Source organism: Macrobrachium rosenbergii, chromosome 12 (assembly GCF_040412425.1).
Source record: "Macrobrachium rosenbergii isolate ZJJX-2024 chromosome 12, ASM4041242v1, whole genome shotgun sequence".
Taxonomy (NCBI): Eukaryota; Metazoa; Arthropoda; class Malacostraca; order Decapoda; family Palaemonidae; genus Macrobrachium; species Macrobrachium rosenbergii.
Window position 1 is genome coordinate 56,578,636 of NC_089752.1, and position 14,560 is coordinate 56,593,195.

The following is a 14,560-nucleotide window of genomic DNA, read 5'->3' on the forward strand; positions in this document are numbered from 1 at the left end:
AGCCCTGGCTTTGGTCCGAACACTGATTCATTTTAAGCCTTATATAACTAATTTTGCTTTTCCCATACAGGTATGGACGGACCATAATCCTTTGGTTTTCATCGAGCGTATGAAGGGGGCTAACCAAAGAATCCTTCGCTGGGCCTTGCAATTACAAGAGTTTAATTTGGACATCAGGCACGTGAAAGGTTCCGAAAATAAGATACCTGATGCCCTTTCTCGAGGTTGAGTTGATCTGGGTTGTGGGGTGTGCTGAAGTCACTAATTGTCGTCCGGTCCAGCCATCATTATTTTTACGCTATGAAGACTGGAGGTTGCGAGACTAGCCCACAGCTCGTAGCCATATTGGATGACACCCCTCTTGTATATTTTGGTTTGTATGTCTACATGAGCATTAAATTTTTCTCAGCTTTTATTATTTTTATGCTATAAATGCTGAGTGTTGCGAGTCTAGCACAGAGCTTGTAACTGATATAACTTGCTCGAGGGTTGGTTTGAATTTTTCTGAGCTCATGTCTCCTGCCCCAACTCAACTCTCTTCAAACGCATATGTTAGACAATACATTACTTAAACTTGTACCTTTAATGTTTTTTTTTGGTCTGATACTTAATTTTTCTTTTTCAGCTTTAGAAGTTGTCATTTTGGTATCTAGTTTGATTGTAGCCTAATAATATTTCTTGCAGGTTTTGTATGAAAGTGTGTTGACTGGAATGGCTTGTATGAGTTTAGCTTAGTTTTATGAAATGGTCGATTTAATGCAGGTGATGGTTAGGATTTATGGTAAAATGTTATTAGCAGTGTTGATGTTGGTCATTTTCCTTTTTAGGAACACATTTTTGATTTAAGTTGTTTGTGGAATTATATAATTAAAAATTTCTTTTTTTTTAAATAAATTTTTTTTTCGGGGAGGAAGGTATCAGGTTTAACGTAGTTTTTTTTCTTGATATTTTGCTCTTAAGGAAATTGCTTTCATTTTATATTAATAAAGTTTAAATTAAGTTACTAGTTTCCTTAAATTAAGTTTAGTTTTAAGGTTAAATTTAAGTTTTTTGTGAAGGGTTTGTTTTTAGCCTTCAGCTGTTTTTGGAAGTGCTGTTTCTCCTCCTCCCCGCCAGGTGTTTAAGTGATAGTGCTATTTTTGACGCTCTTTATATTTTTATTTTTGGGCGTGTGACGTGGACCCAAAGTGTCGTCAGAGGAGGGGTGTGTATCTTGGGGAGTTCGGGTTAGTGGAGCGACCCACAATATTGCTGCAGACTGCTTGGTTGGAGACATTGTGACCGTATTCTTGAGTGTTAAAACTTGCACTCCTTCGGCTTCTGTTTGGATTTCTCCAAGGACCAACATAGCCTTGGTATATCAGAGGTGTCCTCTGATTAGTGGATCTTCGCTATTTTGTTCCGCTTCCTGACATGGCTCAGGGAGTCTCCTGGATCTACACATTTGTCTCCAGCAGCTGCACTGTGGGTTTCGCAAACCCGTGAGGTGGCCAGTAGGGTGGATATCACCAGGTAATGTGCCGTTTATTGTTTGTCCTGGATATTTTGTGGACAATTGCTACAACACTAGTGCGTGTGTTCATGAGGATTACAGCAGGACACCTTTTGATTGGCCCCTCATCTTCGGAGTGAGAGCTTAGATACAGCTCCGTGTTTTCCTCGTGCGTCGTAACTGCTTTCTTCGGGGCGTGACAGCTCTGAAATGTTATTACAACTATTTCAGGTGTAATTTATATTATTTTGTATTGTTTTTTTTTTTAAGTGTTCATATCCGTTGCGTTTGTTTGTCTTTTGTAAGTTTGTTTGGAGGCATTGCTTTCTCAAAATTATTATAACTATCTTTGTGTTTAGCTTTATAAAGTTAGGTAGGAGATTTAAGGTTTTATTTCTTGTTTTATGATCTTCTCCTTCCTTCTTCCTTTAGTATAATTTTAGGTAGAGGTTGATGATTAATAGCCGGCTTTTCTTTTCAATATAAATTTTGATCACCTACGTAATAGTCTATGTTAGGGAATTAGTATTTAGCTTTAGGAGTATTACGTGAACAGTAGTCATTTATTAAGTGCTAAAAATTGTTTGTACTTTTGTTGGAAGTAATTTCCTTAAGGAAAATTTGTTGTGTTCAATTTCAGTTCTTTGTGTAATAAATATTGTTAAGTTTTTTTTTCGTTTTTTCATTGTTGCCTGGTTGATATTTCTGTCTGTGTCTGAAAACGTCTACTCCAGAGCCCATGTCTTTTCTGTATTGAGCCTGGAAGTTATGGTCTCAGCAAAAGAGCCGTAACATATGTGGCGACCTCGCCAGATTCTGGTAAAAGACACAGTCAGTATATTGACCGGTAATTTTGGCAGCGGGAGACTAATTTGGCAATATTTATTTCTGTAGTAAGATACCTGACCCCCGTAGTAAATATGGATGATTTTGAGTTTTCACCTGCTGAATTTTTGGGATCGGCAGATTGCCTGAGGTATTTGTCGGTGTTAAACAAAGCCCATTTGGTTAGTTGTGCGAGGTACTTGAATATTACGTTCAGGAGTACAGATACTCGTAAACAAATTTTGAGTTTAGTTAGGCAAAAGGTAGATCAGGAGTTTGGTGAGGCTGCGAATTTGGTAAATGTAAATGAGAGTGAGAATGAAAGTGAATTTGAGAATACATCAGTTTCAGGTGAGGAAGTGAGCATTGCTGCAGGTTTGACTTTGTTCGAAGATCCTCCTCGTACAGGGATTTTGTATGAAGGACCTGTTAACCCTACTTATGATCGTTCTAATAATCCTTTTGTTTCTGATGAAGCTGTGGAAGAAAATGTACCTCTTGTGGCGGAGTCTAAAGAGGCTTTTGAGTTCAAACTGATAAGTAAGAGAATCGAATTAAGAAAAGTAGAGTTTGAAGAGGCTGAGAGGGGAAGGGAGCATGAATTAAAAATGGCTCAGATAAAGTTGGAAATGGCAAGGTTGACAGGAAGTGATAACTTGGTTAGCTCCCTAATCCCATGTTTAGCGAGAGGTTTAACATGAGTGCGGCACTCAAATTGGTGCCGGTTTTGACGAGGCAAATGTCCCAGAATTCTTTAGGGCATTCGAGAGGGTAGCGTCTCGATTGTCTTGGCCCGCTGACATGTGGACCTTGCTTATCCAGTGTAGGTTGGTGGGCAAAGCTATAAAGGTATACAATGCTTTGGACGATTCGGTGGCTAGGGACTATCATAGGGTTAAGTCCATAGTTTTGAAAGCGTATGATTTGGTGCCCGAGGCCTACCGGCTTAAATTTAGAAATTCGGTTAAAACTCCAACTATATCTTTTGTGGAGTTTGCTCGAATGAAGAGGGAACAGTTTTACGAGTGGTTGAAGAGTAGGCAGGTAATTTCGGTAGGTGCTCTGAAAGAATTGATCCTCCTGGAAGAGTTTAAGAAAGCCTCATGGGAGAGAATTGAGGTGCATTTAGAAGAGGTTAAGGCTGACACTTTAGATCGTGCAGCCCAAATTGCAGACGAGTTTGTGCTAACCCATAAATCAGAGTCTAGGGATTTCCAAGCACGAAGTCATAATAATCCCGATCCCAGGTCACCTGATAACAGTAATAATAATCGACTTTCTTCCAGGAATTCTAATAATCCATCATTTAGGAATAATAATAGCAATTTATCTTTTAACAGGAACCAAAACAATGTTGGATTTTTCAATCAAAATAAGGGTTCAAGAAATTTGGTGTCTCAGGGTTCCAGGGTGATTAGGAATTCCCAAAATAATAATAATGGTAATAGGGTAATTTTGTAAATTTTAATAACATGAATTTCAATGATAATAGGAATTTACGTGATGTAACTTGTTACTGGTGCAATAAGGTTGGTCACGTTCAGGCTCAATGTAACGCTCGAAGGAAATACCTTCAGCAGAATAACAATTCGTATAGTCCTGTGTCTCTGGTTGCAAATGGCCCTGTAAAGTCTCCTGTTTTTGTTTTGGAGCCGAATGATGCCTGTAAGAATAGGATTGGTAATAATGTTAGTGGTAAGGATGGTGTTGTGAAACCCGATGATGGAAATTTGTGACTCAGTATAATAAGTATATTTGGCCTGGTAAAATTGTAAATGATGATAAGGTTTGCTCGGTAAGATTTTTAAGAGATACTGGGTCCGCTCGTTCTCTTATTTTGAAGCAGTCGCTTAGGGATTTGATTAAACCTACTGGTAATTTTGTGATATTAAGTGGTTTCCCAAACACTGTATTATCAGCTCCATTGGTGAAGGCCAGGTTAGTTTTTCCTGGATACGACAGGGTAACTGAATTAGCGGTTGTGGATATACTTCCTGTACCAAATATTGATGGTATACTGGGTAATGATATGTTGGATGAAAAAGGTAATGAATTATTCCCAATTCTCTCGATACATGCCTACCCTGTAGCTGTGACTACCCGTGCTGCGGCAAGGGCTGGTGATTTAATTAGCAATGACACTGAAGGTGATTTAAGGTTATGTAATTTGGATGTAGAAGTAGAGAGACCCGGGTCCGTAAAAGATAGTTGTAATGTTAGTAGTAGTTGTGATATTCCATTTATGAAACCTGATTGGGATAGACATGTTTTTGTAAAAGCCCAGAAGGAAGAATTCAACTTTGAATTGGGTGATGAGTCTGATCTAACAAGACCTAAGTTTGTTTTAATTAGGGGTTTATTATATAGGGTGAGTCGTCCTTCTGTGGATGATTTGGATCAAACCTCAAGACTTGAGCAAATTGTAGTACCTTCCAGATTTCATGAATTTATTTTAAATATGTCTCATTGTGATTCCTTTGCAGGTCATTTTGGAGTGGGGAAAACTTTTAAGAAATTGGCAGAGAATTATTGGTGGCCTGGTATGAAATCATCGGTAAAGAAATTTGTGAAAAGCTGTGAAATATGTCAAGTGATGGGTAAACCCAACCAACCGATTCCTAAAGCTCCTTTAAATCCAATACCAGCTATTGGGGAACCATTTTCGGAGCTGGTCATTGACGTGGTTGGGCCTTTGCCCAAAACAAAAACTGGGTTTATGTATATTTTAACTATTATGGATCGAGCTTCTAGGTTCCCAGAGGCCTTTCCAATGAGGAGTATAACGTCTAAAATTGTGTTTGATAAACTGGTTGAATATTTTTCTAGGTATGGTCTCCCTCGTGTTATTCAGACCGATTGTGGTACGAATTTCACGAGTAAGGTATTTAGGGGGTAAATGTGCTGAACTGGCCATTCAGCACATTACCAGCGTACCTTATCATCCGGAGAGTCAAGGGGTGGTGGAGAGGTTTCACCAGACCCTTAAAACAATTATAAAGAAGTATTGTTGTTATGGAAAAAGGAACGAGTGGGATAAGGCTCTCCCATTCGCCCTTTTTGCTATTCGTAATCACCCAAATGCGTCTACAGGTGTAGCCCCTTTTGAGTTAATTTTTGGGCATAAGATACGGGGTCCGTTGGAGGTTCTGGGTGAAATTCTTAGGTCCGAGCAAAAAGGAAAATGAAAATTGGTGAATTTATGGATGGTTTGAGAAATAGGTTGAATATGGCTTGGGAGTTTGCCAAGGAAAATTTAAGTTCTTCCCAGGTTAGAATGAAGCAAAATTTTGATAGGAAGACTAAAACCCGTTCTTTTGAGCCGGGTGAATTGGTATTGGTTCTCAGCATGGACCCTGATAATTTTTTAGAGCCTAGGTATAAGGGTCCATGGAAGGTTTTACGTAAATTATCTGATGTTAATTATGAGATTGAAGCTCCAGGAACTCGGCGTAAGTGTAAGGTGTTCCATATTAATAGATTAAAATCTTATCACTGTAAAAATGTAGACCCCCTGGCTATTGTATATGAAGAACCTGTAGTTGTAGATACATCTGTGTCAGTAGATGATTTTGATGATTTATTAGGTCAGGTACCTTCAGATGCTTTGTTGGATAATCTGCAAAGTTTTGAAGGTCTTAAAGAAGGGTTAAAGCATTTGAAGGGTACTCAGAAAAAGGATATGTTAAATCTAATTCATTCGTTTTCAGATGTGTTTAGGGATTCACCGGTCAAACTAATTTGTTGGTTCATGATGTGGATGTGGGAAATGCCACTCCTGTAAAGCAAAGTCCTTACAGGTTGAACCCCACCAAGCAGGATATTGTAGAAAAAGAAATAAAGTATATGGTAGATCACGACCTCATTCAGCCTTCGGTCAGTCCATGGAGTTCACCCATTGTGTTGGTTAAGAAGTCGGATGGAAACTTCCGGATGTGCGTGGACTACCGAAGGTGAATGTTCACACCAAAAGTGATTCTTTCCCACTTCCTAGGATTGATGACTGCCTTGATCGAATTGGGTCTGCCAAATTTATTTCCAAGTTAGATTTGTTAAAGGGTTATTGGCAGGTCCCTTTGTCTGATCGGGCCCGAGAAATTTCTGCATTTGTAACACCTTTTGGGTTATATGAGTGCAAAGTAATGCCATTTGGTATGAAAAATGCGGCATGCACTTTTCAAAGGTTAATGAATAGAGTGATTTGTGGTCTAGATGGTACTGCTATTTATATAGATGATTTAGTAGTTTATAGTGATGACTGGGATACACATTTGGTATGGTTATGAAAGTTTTGAATGCATTGAGAAATGCAGGTCTCGTGGTAAATCTTGGGAAATGTGAATTTGGGAAAGCAAAGGTAATTTATCTGGGACATGAAGTCGGTTTGGGTCAAGTAGCCCCAAAGCAAGCGAACCTTGAGGCTATTATGAACCTTAAGAGTCCTGTTAATATACGGGAGGTCAGAAGAATTTTAGGTATGACTGGGTATTACAGAAGGTTCATTAGAAATTTCGCTGACCTTGCTCAACCTTTGACCCAGCTTTTAGAAAAGGGTCGTAAGTTTCTTTGGACGACTCAGTGTGAGGAATCATTTAACAGTTTAAAATCTATACTAATGACTAACCCCATTCTATCCTCCCCAAATTTTCAGAAGCCGTTCATTGTGGCTGTTGACGCCAGTGATGTGGGAATTGGAGGAGTGTTATTTCAGCGTGGAGAAGACGGGGAAGTTCATCCCACGTCTTACTTCAGTCGGAAGTTGATGGCGGCCGAAAAGAGATATTCGACCATTGAGAAAGAAGCCCTGGCTTTGGTCCGAACACTGATTGATTTTAAGCCTTATATAACTAATTTTGTTTTTCCCATACAGGTATGGACGGACCATAATCCTTTGGTTTTCATCGAGCGTATGAAGGGGGCTAACCAAAGAATCCTTCGCTGGGCCTTGCAATTACAAGAGTTTAATTTGGACATCAGGCACGTGAAAGGTTCCGAAAATAAAATACCTGATGCCCTTTCTCGAGGTCGAGCTGATCTGGGTTGTGGGGTGTGCTGAAGTCACTAATTGTCGTCCGGTCCAGCCATCATTATTTTTACGCTATGAAGACTGGAGGTTGCGAGACTAGCCCACAGCTCGTAGCCATAGTGGATAACACCCCTCTTGTATATTTTGGTTTGTATGTCTACATGAGCATTAAATTTTTCTCAGCTTTTATTATTTTTATGCTATAAATGCTGAGTGTTGAGTCTAGCACAGAGCTTGTAACTGATATAACTTGCTCGAGGGTTGGTTTGAATTTTTCTGAGCTCATGTCTCCTGCCCCAACTCAACTCTCTTCAAACGCATATGTTGGACAATACATTACTTAAACTTGTACCTTTAATGTTTTTTTTTTTGGTCTGATACTTAATTTTTCTTTTTCAGCTTTAGAAGTTGTCATTTTGGTATCTAGTTTGATTGTAGCCTAATAATATTTCTTGCAGGTTTTGTATGAAAGTGTGTTGACTGGAATGGCTTGTATGAGTTTAGCTTAGTTTTATGAAATGGTCGATTTAATGCAGGTGATGGTTAGGATTTATGGTAAAATGTTATTAGCAGTGTTGATGTTGGTCATTTTCCTTTTAGGAACACATTTTGATTTAAGTTGTTTGTGGAATTATATAATTAAAAATTTCTTTTTTTAAATAAATTTTTTTCGGGGAGGAAGGTATCAGGTTTAACGTAGTTTTTTTTCTTGATATTTTGCTCTTAAGGAAATTGCTTTCATTTTATATTAATAAAGTTTAAATTAAGTTACTAGTTTCCTTAAATTAAGTTTAGTTTTAAGGTTAAATTTAAGTTTTTTGTGAAGGGTTTGTTTTTAGCCTTCAGCTGTTTTTGAAGTGCTGTTTCTCCTCCTCCCGCCAGGTGTTTAAGTGATAGTGCTATTTTTGACGCTCTTTATATTTTTATTTTTGGGCGTGTGACGTGGACCCAAAGTGTCGTCAGAGGAGGGGTGTGTATCTTGGGAGTTCGGGTTAGTGGAGCGACCCACAATATTGCTGCAGACTGCTTGGTTGGAGACGTTGTGACCGTATTCTTGAGTGTTAAAACTTGCACTCCTTCGGCTTCTGTTTGATTTCTCCAAGGACCAACATAGCCTTGGTATATCAGAGGTGTCCTCTGATTAGTGGATCTTCGCTATTTTGTTCCGCTTCCTGACATGGCTCAGGAGTCTCCTGGATCTACACATTTGTCTCCAGCAGCTGCACTGTGGGTTTCTGCAAACCCGTGAGGTGGCCAGTAGGGTGGATATCACCAGGTAATGTGCCGTTTATTGTTTGTCCTGGATATTTTGTGGACAATTGCTACAACACTAGTGCGTGTGTTCATGAGGATTACAGCAGGACACCTTTTGATTGGCCCCTCATCTTCGGAGTGAGAGCTTAGATACAGCTCCGTGTTTTCCTCGTTGTCGTAACTGCTTTCTTCAAGCGTGACAGCTCTGAAATGTTATTACAACTATTTCAGGTGTAATTTATATTATTTTGTATTGTTTTTTTTTTAAGTGTTCATATCCGTTGCGTTTGTTTGTCTTTTTTGTAAGTTTGTTTGGAGGCATTGCTTTCCCAACTTATTATAACTATCTTTGTGTTTAGCTTTATAAAGTTAGGTAGGAGATTTAAGGTTTTATTTCTTGTTTTATGATCTTCTCCTTCCTTCTTCCTTTAGTATAATTTTAGGTAGAGGTTGATGATTAATAGCCGGCTTTTCTTTACAATATAAATTTTGATTACCTACGTAATAGTCTATGTTAGGGAATTAGTATTTAGCTTTAGAGTATTACGTGAACAGTATTCATTTATTAAGTGCTAAAAATTGTTTGTACTTTTGTTGGAAGTAATTTCCTTAAGGAAAATTTGTTGTGTTCAATTTCAGTTCTTTGTGTAATAAATATTGTTAAGTTTTTTTTTCGTTTTTTCATTGTTGCCTGGTTGATATTTCTGTCTGTGTCTGAAAACGTCTACACCAGAACCCATGTCTTTTCTGTATTGAGCCTGGAAGTTATGGTCTCAGCAGAGCCATTGTGTTTTTAATACCATATTAACGAGTAGAAATTGACTGCATCTGAAGTTGGGCGAAGGTTAAGTAAATTCCTTATTCACTGAATATTTTTTTTTTTGCCGAGAATAGTTCCTCGGCTGGCAACCTTGAGTGTTTAACGACTGTCTTTGAGGTTAATTTGTAGCTTCATTGACAGGTTACGTGTGTCCTTGGCAGGCAGGGCCTTATAAAAATTAGGTAAAATCAAGTAATAAACTCATCAGCCAAGTCTCACAATAACAATATATATATATATATATATATATATATATATATATATATATATATATATATATATATATATATATATATATATATATATATATATATATATATATATATATATATATATATATATATATATATATATATATATATATATATATATATATATATATATGTTTATACATACATATATATACCATAAATATAATTATATATATATATATATATATATATATATATATATATATATATATATATATATATATTTTATACATACATATATATAAATACATATATATCATATATATATGTATATATATCATATATATATATATGTATATATATAAATAAAAGCAGAAACAGTTGTAGCATTAGTGAATATAATCTTATGACAAAATACACTATATATATATATATATATATATATATATATATATATATATATATATATATATATATATATATATAATATATATATATATATACAAAAAATACACTATATATATATATATATATAATATATATATATATATATATATATATATATATATATATATATATATATATATATATATAAGTGAATGTTTGTATATTAGTTTGGTTTTTATAAGGTATACTTAACTTATAGAAATCCAAACCACTGGACAGACCCAGACAAAATTTTGCACACGGCCTCTATGCCACCCCAGAAAGGTTTTTAACTCAAAATCAAATCCCTATCCTGTGACAGACATACAAATACAGACAAAACAAATGAAATTTTAGTTTATGTCACTTTTTCCTTCAGTTTTCTACGTTTATTCTCATTTTTTCACGCTTCAGTTCGGGTGGGCGCGTCATCGTCGTGGGACCTCTCCAGAGGCGGTGGAACGAGCGGCCGCCTGGATCAACGTCCACAATACAACCCACTGCGAAGACAAGGGGAGGAGAAGAGGAGGAGTGGCCCCCAATGCTCCGCAGGGTACCGCGCGCCGGGATGGCGCGCGAGCTGGGATCTCAGTTTTTTCTCTGAAGGGATGGTAACCGGCTACTATATCCCAACAATTAATCCTAACGGTGACATAGAATAAAATCCAGGCCCTACCATGTCCCATCTGCAGCACCACGGTCACAGCTTCGCGCTGGGGTCAGATCAGTCCACTGCAACTCAGTGTAGGTGGGTGGGTACCTTCTGGTGCACCCAACACTGAGAACACTAAAGACTGCAATGTACATTGGAAGTCATCATATGCTGTAACACACACACAAACAAACAACAACAATACACAACAAACACTTCCTATCCAACAAAACACCAACCAACCAACACCACACAGATCACCATCTCCACATCTACCACACTTTCTCCAATCCCAGAACACCATCACATTCCTAAGCAAATCAAACATCCCCACAAACCCCAACACCCCATAGCACACACTCACCTCCACACCCACAGAATGCACTACTAAATACACGACTCACACTTAAAACATAATCGCTCAGAACTAAACATCACACTTAAACATTGTCAATGCAAATAAACACATTAAACATTCTATGCACAAACAAAAGATCCATAGCCATTATTCAAGAAACAAAACTGAAACAAGCATTTAAAAATATCAAATTACAGCCATCAATAAACAAATCACAATGATGGCGGAGGCTCATCACATACACTCATAACATATCCTACATTGAAAAAACGCAGTACATCAGAACACTAACACAAGTAGACAGACATACAGAACTACAAGTATTTGTCATCAAAATAGGGCACAATAAACAAATCACAATCATCCAGCTTTGCCATCCCTCCAGGATTCACCGGGTTCTGACAAACTTCTGAATAGACTGCAGGCGTTGGGCCTCCAAAAAGTATAGCACAGGAGATTTCAATATAACCTGAACTGGTATGCACGCCCATCAAGACATCACACAAGAGGCTGAACAACTTCTCAACACAATTAGATCAGCTACATACTAAACTAACACAGATATGCACACACACATACCACCAAGCCAACACAGTTCCGCCCCAGACATAACATTTTGCTCACCCAACATAGCACCATCAATCACATGGAAAACACAAACAGACCTATCATCAGACCACCTTCCTATTCTAATAACACATGAACCACACATGACACTTTCTCACATACAAGACACACCATCCCTAACTTAAAGCACTTGCCTGGGATGAGTACTTGAAACCACTGAGGCTCATTTCCAGGAGTTAAACCACACACACATAACATCATCACAGACACTAAACAATACAACAATACAATTCAACGACATAATAAACAATGCAGACAAAAGAAACGTTCCTAAAGGCAACAGAAAACACTACAACCCAAACTTCACGCCTGACATAAACAGACTCATAACAGAACGAAACAATTTAAGAAATACACCAACCCCACACACACAAATCACAACAAATCGCATACATGATTTAAACACAGAAATAAACACCAAATTTTGAAAAACAGACAGAGAACTGGCAAACTTTTTCAAGGTACACTAGACTACAGAACCAACCCATCCAAACTACACAAAACTATCAACAGTCTCATCAATTCAAACAGTGGGAACACTCAAAGTCACGCCTCAATCACCACATCTGACAAGATCCTTCATGCAAACAACAAGCCAACATCTTAACAAACAACTACGCAAAAATCAGCCACCTACGCAAATACAAAGAAGACAGACACATCTACAGACGCAAACAACAGTTCCCATTAGATTACACAGTAATACTAGCCACAACAGAAGACACTGCTAGAATCATTAAACAACTTAGGGAATCCCCCTGTAGCTATGGGTACCGATAACATTTCAAACATTCACTTGGTGTGCCATCTAGGTCCCATGGTACACAAACACTGGGACAAACATAGCCAATTCATCTTATACGCACACTGCATTATACCACACATTTGGAAAATGGGGAAAACTAATAGTAATTTCTAAACTAAACAAACACCTACACAAGCATCTTCATACAGACCTATAACTTTACTCTGCACACCATCAAAAGTAGTAGAACGCCTCATCTTACGCAAACCACACCACACATACCACTGTCACCCACTCCAACATGGCTAAGCAGACCACCACTCCACAACAACACTATTCACCAACCTCACACAAAAATACAAGATGGCATTAACTCCAGACGCCCACCACAAAGAAACACTGCTAATCAAAATAGACATAAGTAAAGCCTTTGACGCCATCTCTAGACCACTTCTCATCAACAAAGTTTACAACACCACACTACACGAAAACAACACTGAACACTGGCTCGCCAATTACTTAACAGACAGACAAGCATTTGTACACTACAATGGCGAGTCATCCAAAATCAGAAATTTCCTGAACGGCGTCCCACAAGGCTCCGTCCTAAGTCCAACACTTTTAACCTATTCATGCATGACATACCAGCACCACCTAACAACATATACATTTCCTCATATGCAGACGATCTAACAATCATATCAATACATGCAGACAAAAACGTATGCTCCACACAAAGTACAGACTTACATAACACAACTTGAAAACTGGCTCCACAAAACAGATTACAGGTAGCACCAACAAAATCCTACAAGTACACTACTCACTAGTCACAAATAAAGAACATCAGTACAGACCCACAGCAACGCTGAACAACACTACAATTCCACACACATGAAACAAAATCCTAGGAGTCACATACAACACTTCAATGTCATTTGCTCCACATGTCAGTAACATCATCAAGAAATGCAGACCTAGACTAAATGCACTAAGATCACTAACAGGCACAACATTTGGACAACAAAAAGAAACTCATCACAGTATACAAACAATACATCTGCTCCACAATAAACTACGCCAGCCCAGCCTGGCACCCTGCCATATCAACACACAACTAAACAAACTACAAATAATGCAAAACACAGCTCTTAGAATCATCATGGCAGTACAATCCCACCAATAGAACACTTTACACGCGGGAAACCAAGATTCTCACCATCAGGCAACACTTTAGATATGAGAACAAATTCTTGCATCAGTCATAAACAACACAAACAGCCCATGCTATTACCTTCTACGACCACCCCTCCAACACACAGGCAAATAGCGAATACACCACACAGATATTATACAAATATCTTGAATTCTTACCACCACCCACAAACATCACACAAAAAAACAAAAAGCACATCCATACTCACCTCACCAGACAAGCACTTAATAACCTTCAACAACAAAATACTGGCACCCCCACCCCACCCAAACATAAGCAGCACAGAAACACAGCTCAAGATTGAGAGGTACACCTGACTTTTTTCTGCTGTGGTCATCACCAATCACTAAACACCTACAAACACCGCATAGACAACACCCAAACAGACATATGTCCACTCTGCCAAGTTAGTCCCCACACAATTACACATCTCTTAGTAGATTGCCCTAACTTGGCAGCCCTTAGACAACAACACAACATCCACACTACCACACAGTTATGGTCAGATCCAGTAAGCGTGGTGTCCTTCTTGCGCGGTGCAGGCTTCCTGGCATAACAGAGTCTGGGAACCACAACAACAACAACAACAGAGCAGCTTTTGTTATTTTGTGAAAAAAGAAAAAAAATAGTAAACTGAATTGACTGCATTTATGATACGTGAATGAAACTGAGGCTGTCAAGCCAAACACTTAAGACATTAAAAAGAGGGAGTTGGAGTAGTTGGACAGCAAGATAAAGAGATCCAGAAAATAAGGAGATAAAGTGCAAGGATCCGATGGTGGAACTTGGACAAAACCCTGCAGTGACACGAACAAGTAACAGTGAGAGGAGTTGGACAGCCTGGCCGAAGAAGGCCTGGGAAAGGAGGTCAAGTCAAAGGATAAATAGTAGATGCAGCTGGGGGCCGAAGGGACTCGGCTAACACCCAGTG